Source organism: Corvus hawaiiensis, chromosome 7, assembly GCF_020740725.1.
Source record: "Corvus hawaiiensis isolate bCorHaw1 chromosome 7, bCorHaw1.pri.cur, whole genome shotgun sequence".
Classification (NCBI taxonomy): Eukaryota; Metazoa; Chordata; class Aves; order Passeriformes; family Corvidae; genus Corvus; species Corvus hawaiiensis.
Window position 1 is genome coordinate 19,366,289 of NC_063219.1, and position 11,954 is coordinate 19,378,242.

The following is an 11,954-nucleotide window of genomic DNA, read 5'->3' on the forward strand; positions in this document are numbered from 1 at the left end:
GCAGCACAGCCGTGCTGCAGGGCCCAGGTGCCTCGGGAGCCCTTCAGAGGGCCCTGGGTGAACAGGGACAGTGGCCTGGCGTTGTCACCTGCGGGAGCGCCCCCTCAGGGCTGCCGCGGAGGCACGGCACGGCACGGCACGGCATCTGCGCATCCCAGCTCCTCCAAAACGGGCAGGCCCCAGCTGCCCGCAGCTCTGGGCTCTGGGGAGGCAGTGTTGGCCGTTCCTGCTCTAAGCCTGGCCCAATTCCTCCTCTGCCTCCCCGCCAGGAAAAAGGCACTGGAAACACAGGAGAGAAGGCTACTGAAGATATAGATGATAACTGTAGGCTAGCGGGCTTGCTTCAGTTTTCATTAAGAGTGAATTAAAGTATTCCTTTAATAAGCATTGGAGTCAACCCATCATGAAGATTGTTTGAATATTCCATCCCTGCCACGTGGGCAAGAGTCAGTGGGTAGTTTGTCCTGAGATCAAGCCCCACCCTTTCTCTTCAGAAATCCCCCTTACTGTGTTACTAAACTGCCCGGATGTCTCCCAAAAGCTACTATGTAAGTATCTAATAGTCTGAATTACAAATATTAGGATAGTATCAGGTAATACCATTAGATTATCTCAGCATAAACTGAAATAAAATTGTAATGTTTATACATTTTACTTGATATATGTGCAAAAAAGAAAATTTGCTGTTGGGTGTGGTATAAGGTTTATGATTAAATGCTTTATTCATACTTGTATGTCAATCTATTAGTGTGCTGTTAATTCAAATGTTACTATGATGTATTCTATCGCTGTTAGCACATTTATCACAGGTAGATGTGAAACTTAGACAAAGGTGTACATTCTCATTAATGATGAGCAGCCTATTCATCTTACTAGAGTGTAATTAATGTTAGTTACAATACTTAATTTTTCACTGTTTGTCATGGTGCATATTTAGCATTTCTTCTGTCCTTTATCAATCTGCTCTCCTATCACATGAGCACATCAAAAAGATATATGTAAATATCTGACCTGTTTTGATGCCTAATTTTTATACTTTTCCAAGACCTGGAATATTTTTAATCTTATCCTGTAGGCAGCACTGTTAGTTATAAAACAGACTGTAAAGTGTTGTCCATTGCTTTGGGGTTTGGGTTAACTTTATTTGCAATAATAACATAAAAATCAGATAACGAAGTAAAGCAGGGCACACCATGAACACACAGATACTACTCACTGTAGTACTGTGCTGTGCTTGTGTGAGGTTGAAATGGTGCCAATTGTTCCCCTGGATTTTCAATTACCTGGTTTTTGTACTCTGTTAGTGCTAGTTAACTATGTTGTGTGAGTAACACAGCTCCAAAACCAATAGAAGCATGGAGTATCTGAAAAGTGCACGTTATTCCATAAATAAGTGCTACAACAGCTTGTTGTTATACTTTAGGAGCATCGCTTTGTCAATAATGTTGTTAGCAGTACAGAGCCAAACCACAGTCCCTTGTGCAGTGGTGCAAGAGGGGAAGAAGTTATGGCTAATGTGTCACACAGCAGGTGGGAAACAAGCCCTGCAGAGGTGGGTAAAAGGGACTGAGCACTGAACACATTCTTGGATTTGCTCCCCGGTACGCCAGTAAATCCAGCTGAGCTGGAATCCCAGGATAAGTCCATATTTTTGTATTGGTCCCAGAAAAAATACAATCACCTTAGCTGAAACCTGGGCAGCAAAGCATTTTTATTTCTTGATCATCCATAATTCCTATTAAGATGGATTGAAAGAGAATGGATCTTTCCATTAATTGTTGTTGAATGAAATTTCTTGGGAAAAATATCTGAGTTGGGTCATCCAAATGCATCAGGTGCAGAATGGATTTGGGATATATTTTCTCAAAATTTCAAGGAACTGTGTCTGAGAGAAAGCACACCAATTCCTATTTGTTTGTCTCTTAATTGGTGGATATTACACCTCTAACGTATTAGGAATTAGTGGTATTTTTCTGTGAGATGACTTCTTTTGTAAACCACTTTTCATGCCAGACATGAAGCTGATCACATCTCCAACATAATGAAATCCATCTTAAAATTTCATTCAAGCCCTCAAGGGCCTGCAGAAAAACATAAATCTATTAGCAAATCCTTAAAATAGTTCATTTGTATGCCTTGGATTAATCATAATTTCCTTTTGACCCACCACAAGTGAAGTAGAAGGGAATCAAACACAGGAATTTAACACATTTCAGTATGAAAATTCAATTTGGACACAATTACAAGTAGGTGTAATTGTAGTTTAGTAGCAAATTAAGAACAAATATACCAAGCTAGGTTTAGGCATTTTAAACAAAATGATGGTTGAAGGTGCTCCATAGTGATTGAAATATGATAATAACCTGTAATGTGAGCAGAATTGAGTAGGGTTTTTTTCCATGCTACCAAAGCAATGCTTTATAGCAATGAGTTATATTTCTATGACTGCACCAAAATCTTTTTACTAAAAAAAACTTCTTCCTTTGAATTTTCTATGGCAAAAAGACCAAAAATTTTTCCATAAAATAACAAAATTCCTAAAATAATAGACTCTGGCATTCTCTTTCTCCCCACTTATCCCTCAGCCCTGACTTATTTGAGTAGAGGGAATTGCTAAACTAAAATGTCTCTTTTTAACTGATAAAGAATAAATACAAAGAAACTACAAAGTTGCCTTTAACCTTTATGGCATTACAAAGCTAGGTATAACAACAAGCTGTAAAACACACCAAAAAGATGAGCATTTTCACTCCATTTTGATTTGACCATTTTGCTTTCAAAAGGAATTTATAAAAACACCCAGGAACAATGAACATCTGAACTCAAAATGGTCCAGGTTTATTTTTACTCCAAAAGAAGAAGTCTCAATAGAGATATTGATTTTCTAGCATTCATCCAATATTGCACAGAAAATGGACCTGACCTTGCAATCCCTAGTGGAGACATGGAAGCAGTCATTACAGTCATGGTTCCCATTGATTTTAGTGGGATTACTTGCATAAGTAAGGGTTTTCAGGATGTGACCCAGTGTCCCATTAGCGGTAAGACCAAGCATACATGGATGTCAGTCCCACTCCATTCAGCAGGATGCAGTTTACCTTCCTGTCCTATATTCATCCTATGGTTTTATTCCTGCCTATTTATTCTACATATTTTTTGTTTTCTGTCCCACTGAGCCTCATCATTATGTGAAAAGTACCAGTCCTCCTGCCTTCCTGAGCGGGTTTTTTCACTTATTTTCCAATGTCATTTTGAGCTCAGAGTTGATGCCTGCACTTACAGATCTTTCTTCCTTTAGTTGTGTTGTCTATGATGATAAAAAAAGTCCTTTGGGCTACACACTACCTCTCACTGTATTTTTTAATCTCTGGGACCAAATGAGAAGACATTACTATACTTTGCAAAGTAAACACAGAGTAGTAGAAAGCTAAAAAATTCAGAGACTGATTTTTTTCTTAACCCTCAGGAGGTTTCTTGTGCCCCATGGCTTGTGCAGGAATGCTACTCCAGAACCTCACTGCTCAGAAGGATAGTAACCTCCTAATTGTGACTCAAACTATACCACTGACATTCTATTCAGGTTTGTTCTTGTGACAAGCTTATCCTTTACCTCAAATAGCTCTTTTCCTTCTTCAGTATTTCCTCACTAATGTAGCTGTGATAAGGAGTCACATCTCCTCTCTGCCTTCTTTTTTTTCATTAAATGTGAGCAAGGTGGAGGAGAGGTGTGCAAGAAACAGGAAGACTACATGTTTGTACAGTGCCTTGCACAATTGCCCAGTCATGGTTCAGGGCTCCATAGGCTGACTTTGTTTCAGCAGTGAATAATAATGACCCTCCAGAACACACTGCATGCTTTATTCCAGATGGACACCATTAATTCCTTCAATTTTCATTGAGATGCAGAGCTTTAGAACAAGAATACTAGCAATTGATTATTTTTGTCAGTGGTATTTTCAAAGAAATGAAGAAATGAAATGTACAGTATATTTCAGTTTGCAATGATCATTCTGTTGTTCCATTTGCAATGGAAATGAGCATATAACATATTCATGTGTACAGATAAGGAAAATGACAAACATTAACATCCCTTGCTCTATTCATTTATAATATTCAGTAAAAAAAAAAATTCTTCCATTCCCTAGTTTTTATTTTTGTTTCAGTAGCACAATGCAAAACAACAAAAAAGAGAGAATTAATAGGTAAAATACATTTAATTACTTTCTAAGCAAGTTTCCTGAAAATTAATATAATCTAAATCACAAATTCTTTGAAAATCTATCACTAAAAATATATAATTCCATGCCAGTTTCATTTTTTTATATCTTTTTATGTGTTTTAAATATAAAGTTGCTTATGACATCAAATAAACTAAGAGTCTGTGTGTGTACACACTTATATTTTCGTGGCCAAGCAGCCTTTGATATAAGACTCAGCCTGTTTAAGCGGACTGCAGTGTTTGCCTTCTCAGTGTCAGTCTGTTTCTGCACAATTTAATCTGCCACTAAAAATAAGTTTTTTGTTCTCATGGGTATAAAACAATATGCCAAGGATAAATCGGTGCAGCTTGCCTTCCTTAACATTTTAGGCACAACCTGAAAGTGCAGCTCTTTCCTTTTCTCATCTCAATGGGATGCTAACCTAACAATCACAATTTTAGGACAGGGAAATTGTTTTGAGCAGAAATAAATTGTCCTGCCAGTATTGTTTCATGGGGTAACATTAAGGCACATTGGGCCTGGGGTTCACAGCTTATGATATCTGGTTTTGGAGGACTGGGGTGAAAGTAAGAACATGTAGAGAAAGAAGAAGAATTAAATACGAGTTCTAGATTGTTCAAGTGAGTTGAAGCAGTTCAGCAATAGACATCCCAGAATCCTGCAAAGAGGCTTATTCTCCAACCACCTTCCCTGGCGCATCGCCACCTCCTGTCAGAGCCCCTGAGGAATTATTCTCTTTAAGTGCGGATTCCCTTTTTTCCTCTTTTGTTGAGGTATCTAAAGATACTGGGCTTTAACTTACGGCTTATATTTGCTGAACAAAACAAGAAAAAATATCTGTGGTTTTCTCTGCAGCTGCCAAGAAAGAGAAATCCGTTATTTGTAGCTCTAGGGGAGCAGCAGAGGAGGGGTCTTTTTGTCTGCTTTCCAAGGCCTGGAGTGGAGGCTATTGTGGTCTGGGAAGGGCAGGCTGGAGCAGCCACTGCTGCTATTGCACCAGGGTTTCCGTGCTCAGGCCGGGCACGGATCTGTGTGTGACATTCATACCTTCACCTGCTGTGAAACAGAGTTTTCAGCTTTGAATCTCAGTGAAGAGAAAATGAGCTGCCCCTCAGGAATATGAAGCTGAGGCTGACGTGTCCAAAGCCCTCCTTCCCTCTGGCAGCACCTCAGGGCAGCCGCTGACACCTGCAGAGTGTATCCTGCAAATGTGGCCACAGAACGGCAATGCCACAGGTGTAAAATCCTTATGATCAGTGCTCCCCATTGTGACCCTGAACAAGTTAATCACATCACTCCTCTTGAAGGTTCACACTGCCACTATATAATTTATGTGGGCCCTCAAAGATAGATGGAGACGTCAGCTATTGATCACAAGGAATCACTGCCAGTCAGTCTTTTTGTTGGTTTCCATCCTTGTGATGTGTTTTAAAAAATATTGTATGATTCAAAATTATACCTGTAAAACCTACAAGTAGAAAATTACTGTGTGCATTTAACTTTAATAACAACCTTGCAAATATTTATAGTACTAGTAGAGTAGAATGTGTTATACTAGTTTATTTCCCAGTCTGTTTTAAATGATATTATTCATTAGTAGTTGTGAAGTGGTATGACATATTTTTAATGTTGCTTGTTTGTAACAAAGGTTCTTAATACCTTTTCATAATGAAAGGGGATAAATGCTCACATGGAATATGGGAAATTGTGCTTGCAAGAGCACAGAGTGTTGTCTTAGGGTATTAAATTAGCATTTGGTACTGCTCTGCTTTGTGTGCATTTCTAGCAAATGTTTCAGCTACAAATCACTGTAATACACCTGTATTCTGGTTCTTCAATTCATATAGCATTTAAATCCTGCCAATACTGTGTCTTATAAATATAAATATGCAATTTAATTTAATTCAAGCATGCAACACATAATTTTTCTTCTAATTAAAATATGATATTGCAATATGGGAGCTGCCTGGGGCAGACAGGACGCATTAGATTGCCAAGCCAAAGGGAATTCTGAGACAGCTCTGAAGGCTGGCAGGGGAAGGGACCAACCCCCTGAGCCCTTGGCACAGGGCACCAGTGGTGCCCCGCCTGGAGGCTGTGGTGTTTGTGGTACCTGCAGGTGCAGCCTGGACTTGCTGGCCCCACTGCAGAGCCTTGCTGGCCCCGGCGCTGCAGACAGCGGGAGCCCGGCGGGGCACAGCCCCTGGTGCTGCGCTGCCCTGCCTGTCCTGTGCGAGCTGGCAGAGGCAGCACGGTCGCGGCAGCCTTACTGCTGCCTGAAGTTGGCTCATGTGCAGCAGAACTCCGTTTTGGGGAGGAGCGACTGCCCCACAGCAGCAACTCGAGGGATTCCTGTAACGCTCTCCCAGAATCGAGCAAAACAACACGAACAGGCCTTCTGTATAATGACTGAAAAACTGTTAATGGCCATCTTTAGTAACATAGCAACAGCCAAACCCTTGAAAAGAGGAAGTTTTCATTGAGAAAGCATTTCATTTTAAACATTGAAATTTGGTATAATGTAGTGTATGAAATAAGTTTTGAAAGGAAGCTGATGATTAAGAAGAAATGCAGTGGGCATTTAATAAATGGAGGAACTGCAAGATAATTAACTGGCATGCATAAAGATTCATGCTTTATACCAAAATTTTAATTTTGCACATAAATGTGCCTGATGTAGGCAGCATTTAATCACCTAGCTGACAGGAGTAACTACTTTCATTTAACCTTGACTGAAGATCATGAATTCTAACAGGTTTAATTGGATACATCATTTAACAGAATGAACAGAGCAAATTTTTCTCAATTCATAGGTTCTGATTGACATGCACCAGCAATAAGGCGTTGCACAATTAAAGCTGATCTGTATTCCTGGCCTGGGCAGCAATTGCCATAGTGATGTGACACTGTTTGATCACTGTGGCACTGAAACTATACTGAATTTCCCCTTGTTTTGAAAAGGGCAATGCTTTAAAAAAAAGAGAGAAAGATAAAGAGATTTTGGCACTTTTTTTTTTTTACATTAATCACATTTATATGCACAAACTGTAAGGGAAGGAACTTGTCTTGTTATCAGTAACTCAGAGGAAAGAAGGAAAAATGGTATATTCTTTTATCCATTTAGCACATTATTTACAGAAAGTCAAAAATGTGGATAGTCAAATGAATTGTAACACATTAAGGGCCTGATTGTTCTGGGCTTCCATTTGAATAGGAAGTAATTCTGTGCAGTTCTGCTATTCACCTGCGGTTTGGCCTCTCTGTCCTTGCCCAAATCAGTTCCACATCACAGATTACTTGCCAGCTGAGTAAAGGTACTGAGAAGGGGTGCTCGTATTGCAAATGAGGTAGAAAAGCATGAGAGGGAAGAAGTGGTACCCAACAGTGATCTGCTACATACTTTTCCTGGTACACAGTGTTTCATATGATAAAACCTTGAAAAAATTCATGGAGGAGCTGGCAACTTCCAGTTCCCCATATGGCTCCTGCCAGAACTTTCACTGCCTCTGGCACCTTTCACAAGTTCTGGGTTTGACCTTCATGAACTGGAATTGTTCTTCTATTGTTCAACCATAAATATATGCATACATACACACACACACACATATATACATATACACAAATGTGGTTTTTTATGTCACTGTCTTCCACTTGAATTTTTGCTTCCAATACCGCCTTTTAATTTTTTTTTTTTTTAAGAGAAAGGTTTGCCAAACACTAAATGGTCCAAGGGCAGAGAAGCACACAGTGTGTTTCAGCCTGGCTCAGTAGAGCCAAAACTGCAGTAAAAAATCCTTCCTAAGTCCTGAACGACCTCTAAAAAAAAGCTTCAAGTACGTTCTGCTCCCCACCATGAGCATTGCAACATCCATGCTCAGAACAGCCGGTAGCTTTTCCACATTTTTCTCTCTGCATCCCCTTAGCTTCAGTGACTAAGTGCTGGTCCTTGATCTCACCTGCAGACAGACCTATTGCTACCCATTTGGCATCCTTCATTTCTGTTTAGGCAATGTATATACACATCAAGCAACAAGCTTTGTAGGAGTGCACTGCAGTGGAAGACAGAAATCTTGGGAAAAGCTGGAATCCTGATAGGCTCAAAGACATGAACTTTAGAGTCAGGACCACTAGATGTATTAAAAAATACTTTTTTGGACATTTTAGAAGCCTCTCTAATTCAATTATTTGTAATACCTTCCTCTGTCAGAGGTATTTCCTACATGATTCATTGTAATACAGGCAAAGGTATTTGTCAGTATAATTTATCACTCACTAACATTTTTAAGTTTCAGGTAAATGATGGGATCACATCCCCTGCCTCTGCAGCCACATCATGTGCCTTGGAACCACAGCAGGTTCTTTTCTTCATGCATGGCGAGTTCTGGGTGCCTGGCTCTTCCCTGTGCAGGAAGGAGAGGCAGGATTCAGTCAGTGTGCCTCAGCCTGGCCAACAGGACACGTTTCTAAGACAGGCATTGCCCGCGCCCTCCTCGCGTGGGGGCACACGGCAGCAGGAGGTAACCTGGCCCCACTCTGCCCAATCCTGAGCCCCTTCAGGCTGCTCAGCATGGGTGCTGCAAAACTGCTGGGCCCTTCTTTAAAGGGTATCTTTGGGCCCCATTTAGAAATGCTTGCGCTGTAATTTACTCCAAATTTCTCCAAACCTTCCCAATAAAACAGCTATCTTTTTAATGTCCTGTAATACACACAGGTTCCACCTCATGGTGTCCTCAAGGCAGGAAGACTTGAGGCACCCATTCAGCATTTCTCTAAAGAGATTCCCAGGGGCAGCCCTTTGCCTTCCCCAAGGTGCACAGAGCTTGTCAGGAGCACAGTTGGGATAAAGTACAGCCCTCTCCCAGGAGCCATGCTCAGCTCTGACTTTCCTGGGGAATACTAGAGAGTTCAGTAGAGCTGCATGGATACACATTTGCCAAGCTGAAGGGAATACAAATTCGCTGCTGGAGGGAATTGTTTCTCTGGCTACCCGGATGGCCTCAGCTCCAGCCAGTAGCTCTGTTCATGTGCACCCAGTGACACCAGTTCTGGAGTGCCTCGCTGTGCAGCACCCTTCTGACCTTTCCTTTATCAGCTCCCCAGCCAGTTCATCCTCTGCACTCAGAGTCATTTGGGTGCTCCGGCCGTGAGTCTCAGGAGTTGCACGTCGTTCTTGCCTTGTCTTCGTGCTCAGTCATCCATGCTGAATTATCTTCCACTCCTCCCTCAGGGAATAACCAAGGCTTTGACCTAGTGGGACTGTTTGTGTGCTTAAATGCTTTGATGTACCAGACACTGAGCTGCTTGCTCCCAAATCTAAGGTGGCTGGGGATTTCAGGCTGTTTTCAGAACAGTTTGTGCACTGGGAAGCGTAATCTGACTGACAGTCAGCAAAGGACACCGACTTGTGCGTTTTCAAGTATTTTATCTATCATCTTTAAACCCTTCTGTTTTCTTTAGTTTCCAAACAGCTGTCTTTTCAAGTTTTGGATCTCCTAGAGAGGATATACGGCTGTAATAATAAATATATTTCATTTCAGAATCCTCAGGGAGAAGGGGACATTCCTTTTTCACTGATATAAGATCACGTCTGTAATTTCATTTTGAAGGCTGTTCTGAACAACTGGGTGAAATGAGAACACCGGTCCCATTTTCCCCAGGTTTTCCTGAATCCACCTTTGGACCATGACCTAAGCAAAATTCTGAGTGCAGTTAATGTTTACACCTTACTTGCACTGTGTAATTTAACTTTCAGCAATATAAAATGGGATAGCAGAAATATTTTTATGTGTTCTTACAATGTCCAAAGTTGTTTGTTACTGTTTTTATTTGAAGGAACTAGACACAATCCTGGCTGCCTTAACCACTGCCTTTGAGAGAGCTACAGCTGAGAAAATCCGCTGCCAGGAAGAAGTGAATAGAACTAACAAGGCTATTGAGCTGGCCAACAGATTAGTGAAAGGTCTGAGGTGAGGTCCTACAGGGCAGGCTAATGAAGCAGCCTACAGAAAGCACTTCTTTGTTATACACTACTGATCTGGCAATAACAGAGGCACTTAGCAAAGAACCTGATGAGCTGAAAAAATTATGTCATTATCATTCATTTTTTTCATAATAGAAACATGGTTTTGACCTTTGCATTTTCTTACATTTTTGCTTCATTCTGGTATATATTAACTGTAAGATTACCTGGTAACTAACCTATCCACGAGCATTAAGAGAAGTAGTCAATTGTGGATATTGACAATGAAGGCAATTTATTAAAATCTGATGACTATATTTGTAACAATTAAACAACACTAATGATTCTGCCCAGGGTTGGGATACATAGAATCTAATATAATTTGCACTACTTAGTTAAGCAATATGATAATTCTCTAATTATCTGTCTGAGATTTGCAATAGGTATTTCAGGAGAGAATAAATAATGGCAAAGCCATGAATTTTCAAAAATCCATATTGTCTGTTGATCCAGTCTGGCTCAAGGGAATCCATACTCACTGATGGATTTTTCATTTATCATTTATCTACTGATGAGACTGCTTTTTATACACACACACTTGTACACTTTTTATAGATAACTTTATTTTATTGCAACATTCATTTAGGAAATCTCTTGCGGTGGCTACTGCCATTATAGGTTTTGTCCTCTTCTACCCAATACTTTCAAGTTGAGTTTGATAACCAAACACATAATAAACAGCAAAAATAGAAGATCCATTTGTTATTAAGCAAAATTATATGGCTGAGTGTGGCTAGTGGAACTTAGAATATAAAACAGGGTTTAAGACTTATTTTCTGAATCAATAGAAAGGATTTATTGACTAAAGGGGAGGGAGGGCAGTGCAGAAGGCCCATTGTTTCTGTTTGAAGAAGCAAGATGAATGCATTTAGAACGTTAACATCCTGGCTGAAAGTGTAATGTATTTTAGTGATTAATAATGCCTGTAAAACTAAACCATGTACCTAATACAGAATAATAAAATAAATAACATAGAAGACCTCTTTAAAGTGTGACAATAAATGATTGTTCCAATATTTTCTTCCACCTAACATATCATATTGTTTGGTTCTCCCATGTGCCTCCTGCTGGGCCTGACAAGTGCTGGAATAGCATACGTAGAGAGATGAAAGGCAAAGTGTGGGTATGCTGGGGGGGAGGCATAATGAAAAATAATCTAAAGGAGGAAACAGAGATGAAAGGAAAGAAGGAAAGTTGAGCCATGTGCTAGATGAAGACAGTAAAATGAGTTTTAATGGAAAGTCCTTCAGCTAGTACCTCCCAAAGCACTAGCCCCATGAAGAAGGCGGCCAGCTCGACAGATTGGTAATGGGAAATAGAATTCATTCCTGTTGTTAGCTGTACCACACTTGGTCAAAGGCAGTAATAACCATATGACAACTAGTGATGTACAGGAAAAAATCCGTTTTAATCTGCTCTGTGGTAAACAGTAGGTCACTGTTTACTATTAGCAAGCAGTGTAATACTGACACTGCTGTACTGGCTGTTTCTTTGTCTTAGTTTTTGCTGAGAAGACATTCTCTTATTTCTGTAGTTGTATTTTGTAAGGACAATTTCTCAAGGAAAATAAAATTATTCACAGCATTTTTTATAAGCAAACATGTAAAAATTTCTTTATTAACTGGTCTTTATAAATACACCTTTACCATGACAATAATAGTAAGTAACCAAATGTGTGAGTTTTCTTCTAATTCTTAGGGAAAGTGTTGACCAAA

General features: G+C 40.0%; 1 long non-coding RNA gene across 2 annotated transcripts in view; it reads left to right on the forward strand.

Annotated features, from left to right (window-relative positions):
* LOC125328869 overlaps nucleotides 1-11,954 on the forward strand; it is a 20,817-nt gene continuing 8,863 nt past the window's right edge. For both annotated transcript variants that reach the window (XR_007204926.1, XR_007204925.1), the window contains exon 1: nucleotides 1-548. This is a non-coding gene — a long non-coding RNA (uncharacterized LOC125328869). The remainder of the gene's footprint in view (nucleotides 549-11,954) is intronic.